The following is a 6,003-nucleotide window of genomic DNA, read 5'->3' on the forward strand; positions in this document are numbered from 1 at the left end:
TCTGTTCATTCACCTCTACATGTGTGTGTGTGTGTGTGTGTGTGTGTGTGTGTGTGTGTGTGTGTGTGTGTGTGTGTGTGTGTGTGTGTGTGTGTGTGTGTGTGTGTGTGTGTGTGTGTGTGTGTGTGTGTGTGTGTGTGTGTGTGTGTGTATTCACCTTGGTCTTTGGTCTTTGGATCACGCGTTGGACTCGTGATCGACAGCTATTTCCCTCCCGGAAGAGAGCTCAGAGCTCATATGACCGATCTATGGGTAATGCTATGACTTACACGCACGCACACACCCAACTCCCCGCCCACGAGAGTTGGAGTAACGACTCGAAGCGCAGCGATACTGAAATAATTTCAGCCCTGGGCAGGATTCGAACCCAGTACCCCCGGTACCACCGTGCTGAGAGTCTGAGCCTCTACCAACCGCGCCACCGAGTCGTGTGTGTGTGTGTGTGTGTGTGTGTGTGTGTGTGTGTGTGTGTGTGTGTGTGTGTGTGTGTGTGTGTGTGTGTGTGTGTGTGTGTGTGTGTGTGTGTGTGTGTGTGTGTGTGTGTGTGTGTGTGTGTGTTTGTTCTTAGGAAATAATCTGGAATAATCTACCATTTCTTCTAATCGAAACATAACATGAAATTCAGAACTCTAATATTTGCAACAAATTTCAGAAATATACAAATAATTATAAGTTAGCCATTTTATGAGCCTTTACACGTGTAAATTTACGCGCAAAATTACACGTGTAATATCGAGCAAATATTAAATCCGGTATACACAGCGCTGCTTTGGACGCTAGACGCTAGCTTCTTTTGTCGCCAACTTACCGCTCTCTCAGAGCGAATTCCAAGCTGATAAAGATGCAAGCGGTAAACCGTTTCCACGATGCTGATAAGATTGATGAATTCGCTACGGTTTATGAGCCATCCCAGTCGTCTTGGCATTATGGGAGGATGTGCTGACGAGCCGTTGTTGTCCTTTGAGCATGCTCCAAGTTCCAACGCAATGAATCTGTTATGAGAAAATAGCCAAGAGAAGGGAACGTATGAGTACGAAAGTGGAGAACCAGGAACCAGGATCAGAAGTCTTCAGATAATCTCCTGAAGGAACAGACACTGGAGGACCCAGCTACAGACCGGAGAGCATTGAGGCTAACATGAGAAAAAATGAAGAGCTGTGGATGAAGATACACCCTTTTATGCAAGAGAAGGACACTTTGATGCGGCCTTTTGTTCCATCCCAGGGCAAGATCACTCTTCGCTTATTAGCCACAGGGGACTTCTAACAGTCCCTACGGTTTCCCGTAGTAATGAATCCGCTTTGCCATAATTTACCATACATCGGGACATACAAAGATGCTGGGTTTGTTCCACTTTTCTTGTTTACTTTTACCTTCTTACTCTGAGTTCCTTCCCGTGGCTGGACTTAATGATCTTGAAGCGTATTGTCTATTATGTTTCATTCAATTTGTTTCTCGGGAACCAAAAAATACGACTTTCGTTATGATTGAATTCATCCTTAATTACTCGGTTTTCGTTTGGTAATTTCGAAAACTCCTAAAACGCACGTGCTGCCCTGTGTAGGGAGTAGCCTAGTCAGCTTAGACTAGTCTTGATAATCATTTTCCATCAGCTACTATTACTATAGTGGAAAGGTGATTAGATATTTAACACAAATGTAGTTTATTGTCTTTGAACTCTTCGTCCAACTTCAGGTTGCTGTCTGCAACCGATGAATATTTGTGCTATTTGTCCATCACGCTTTGGCTTATTTGAACAGTCAATTTGATGTTCCATGTGATGAGATCGTTTCCCATAATCTCAAGGAGAGTAAATATTTCATTTCAGTCGCGTTAGTATTGGTGCCTTTGCAGAAAAAGAAAATTGGACAATGCTGTCGGGAATAAATCCCGACAGAGGCAATTTTTAGAGTAAGTAAACTATTATTACAAATTAACATAGACATCTGTGGTTACGGCCTCAGTTAATTTAGTGAATTGATAGCTGTAGAATTAGGATTAAGGTTGAAATACAGCAATTAAGCATATCAGGCTGTATGAAATTTGTATTCTAGAAACTTAGTATATGAAAGCATGCATAACAAATCATACAGTCTTACTTTTTCCATTTAGATAGAGTGGCCTATCATTTTTGTTTATATATACGAAAACATTATATAAAGCATTATGTAAAGGACTCGACACCCCTAGTTACCACAAGCTGGTTGACTAACCCCTCTCAGGAATGTCGAGTTACCGACGTATCATTTTCATTATTAATCTTTTTATTTACCACTTGGTGACTTCCCCGTCTTGAGTATTGGTTCTGGTGCATTACCCATCTATAGTTCCCATGTATGAGGATTATATATATATATGTATATATGTATCGTGCAACATTTTCACTTCAGTTAAGGTGAAGTTGTACTTCCCATAGACCCTTGGCAACGAGAGGTCAAAGGTCACTAGGCGTTCGGGACCAAGAGAGGCCCCTCTCGCCCCCATATAACGTAGTTGAGTGCAAGACAAGTCCAAGACAAGAGATGTAACTGACCAGAAGTGTTAGTGATTCGTGACTGGGGAGTGACATGAATTTACCCCAATCACAGACCTCATATATACCATGTATGAAGTGCATATACGACGGAGTGTGTGTTAAACCTGTGAGGGGATTCTATGAGAGAACCACTCTCCTCAACACATACCTTTATCCTTCTCCCCATTCCCATACTCATCCTCCATGCCACGCCCGAAGTCGTCGCACACATCACCGTCATTAACCAGAACAAAGACGAAGAAGATCTCCAAGTGGCCCCAAGGCCACGGTAAGTCACAAATTGAGTTACTTGAAATATCCAAACCAACCTAAATGGGTGAAATGATTACATATTCAAAAAGATACATGATGCTTTGTGATGCCATTGTACTTTTTAGGGTTCGATGAGTCCCTGCTGATCACAGGTATGTCGTTTTGTTATTGCTGAAAGTTGTATACAAGTTCACACAGAGTGGGCTACCCCAGTACTCGGTGGGACGATCACCTTGATTAACTTACACCGTCAACATTTCATATTAAAAGAGATGGGAAATCTGTCGGAAGTCATAATATTCTCCACAAATGCACCCAGCAGCATAGCACACATGCACCCCCCCCCCCCCAACAACTGCCGTAGTCGTCTGGACTAGTCATCTGTAGATGGTATGCACGTGACGTCACGACGCCATGTAAACAATAACAAACAGCTGGCTGGCCGTGGCAACCGCGAATGCCGCAAGGATAGTTAAGTGCTGTTGTGCTTTTGGCTGTTCAAATGAGGAAAGTAGAGACAATGCCTCATTCAACATATTTCCTAAAAAGTCCACATCGCCACTGAAACACTAGACGCGAGCGGTGAGATTTTGTATGTTTAATTTCATTGCAGACTTAAACAAACGTTGTGAAATCATGATTTTAGTCGCTAGCGAATATTAGATGCCGCTCGCGAACTAAGAGAAACTTGTCAAAGACGAATATAACCAGTACCGTGTTAACGACGCTTTATTGTTGTTTTTATTTCAAATATACTATTTCCAGTAATATATTATTTTAGTTTATATTCTGCCATACAACTTACCACAAGACGTAGCCTAATGTCGTAAATTACTAATTTCCTACTTGCTTACATGCAAATTTCCTTTTCTATTGAATCTTTAATTAAAATTGATATCTATAGTTTCTCACTTGAAGGTACCGATAATAACAAATAAACAGGTTATGAAGGTAAGCTCTTATCCATCTTAACAATATTTTATTTTGCCGAAACATAGAAATAAAGATACACATGAGTAGTTGCATTTCCTATCAAACATTCTTTTTTTTTTTTTTTTTTAAATGCGACCAGGGTGACCAGATTTAGCATATTTTCCATAAAATAATACTATATTGTAGGAAAAATTATATAACAGAAACCGAACGTATAAGAGGAACAAAAAATTTAGTAGTATTTTTGCCAATCTAGTAGGATTTTATCTGCTGTCTAGCGTATTTCCGTTTGAGAAATCCGGTCACTGCGTCCGACCCGGACACTCGTTGTGTCGCTATTGGTTGTTGTTGTTGAAGTAACGGTGTCGACAGTCACCTAAGTCGCAAAAAAATAAAAGATGTCAAGATACATTTTTCATGCGGTTAGTTTAGGTCGGGTTAGTTTTGAAATTCAAAACTATCGGGACTATACTCTGAATCGCCTTATTGGACTGTTGGTTGGTACGCGAGTAAGACCCTGTTCACATTAGCGGCTTGAACCGCGACGGCTAAATTACAGTGAAAGTCAATGGAGGCGTTCACACTAGCGGTTTGAATCGCGACCGTTCAATTACAGTGAAAGTCAATGGAGGCGTTCACACTAGCAGTTTGAACCGCGACGGCTCAATTACAGTGAAAGTCAATGGAGGCGTTCACACAAGCGATTTGAACCGCGACGGTTCAATTACAATGAAAGTCAATGGAGGCGTTCACACTAGCGGTTTGAACCGCGATGGTTCAATTATAATGAAAGTCAATGGAGGCGTTCACACAGAACCGCGCAGTTTTTTCTTGACTATGCGGTACCGCCGCGGTTCAAACCGCTAGTGTGAACAGGGTCTAATCACTTGATCGAAAACTAGGCCTGATGCGTTTCACAAAGATGGCCAAGTTTGTCTGACTTTTATGGTGAAGTGAATGGATTGCTTTCGAATGTGATTGACTTGTCAAACAGGGATAGAATTGAACGCTGGTTTGGACGTGTAGCTCCAAGCAAACATTCCTGCCCAGAAACTACATTTGCAAATTTATTTCAGTCTTCTGCACGGAAGGGCCTGGAAAACAAATTCTAAAATTTGTGAGCGGCCAGGCGACCCCAGAACTGTATTTCTAACCTAATTCTATGTACGTACGTACGTATGCGTAATGATTTTTACCACCATGATGGTGAGGGCATTCGTCCTTGAGAGAAGGAAACTTCAATATTGTTTTGTACTTCTTTAACCAACTTACGATGCGACTGTAGCCTAACTAAGCCGCTGTCTTGACGGCTATACATAGGAAAGTGCATATTTCATGTTTAGGTGCACTGTACACAAATTATTTCATGAAATATAGATTTAACTATACAAAATATTACTACAGACATTTATACAGATCTATATATTGATATGAGAAACAAAACTGCTGATCGCAATATATTTTCATAACTGTTAGTCTCAATGGGTGGCAATTAATTAATACAGGTAATTTTAATTATGGTACACGTATATCCATAGAAAACGATTTCTTGCAGGCGTGACCTTGCTACATATTTGTATGTATGTATGTATGTAGAAAGATCACTAAAACAACACGTGATCCACAAATTTTGCTGGTAACCACTAAGGAAATAGGAAGAAAACAGTAATTCCTAAGTGCTTTCGTGTTATTCACATCCCCTGAAGATGTGAATAACACGAAAGCGCTTAGGAATTACTGTTTTCTTCCGATTTTCTTAGTGGTTACCAGCAGTGTATGTATGTATGTATGTATGTATGTATGTATGTATGTATGTATGTATGTATGTATGTACCAAGGGCTTTTTCCCCCTTATAAGGGAGGTAGCCAAGTCAAAAGGCACGCACCCACTCCACCCCTTCCACTCCCATCCACTTCCCTTTCCTCGCACTCATTTTAGCTCCTTGTGGATGATGGGTCATCCCTGCCTCCCACCCACTCCCCTGGGCCAGAAGCAATGCAGCAAGACACAGTACATCCACAGCAAGGCCGCTTCGTTTAATTGGCGACCCCCTCCCCCCACTCTCCGTTCCCTCATGCGGGGAATGGAGAAGACGATGAGAAATCCCTTCGGGCTGCGTCAAAATATCATCCACACACAAACATTCACCACTCCACACCACTCCCCATCTCCCACCCTCTCCCTTCCTTCTAAACTAATTATCCCCGAAAAAAATCATCGACGTATAGAAGCGCTGGTGGACTACACTCCATAGCAACTACAAAACTCCCCCTTGTCTCTT

This window comes from Oratosquilla oratoria, chromosome 23, assembly GCF_046742065.1.
Source record: "Oratosquilla oratoria isolate Oo_2021 chromosome 23, ASM4674206v1, whole genome shotgun sequence".
Classification (NCBI taxonomy): domain Eukaryota; kingdom Metazoa; phylum Arthropoda; class Malacostraca; order Stomatopoda; family Squillidae; genus Oratosquilla; species Oratosquilla oratoria.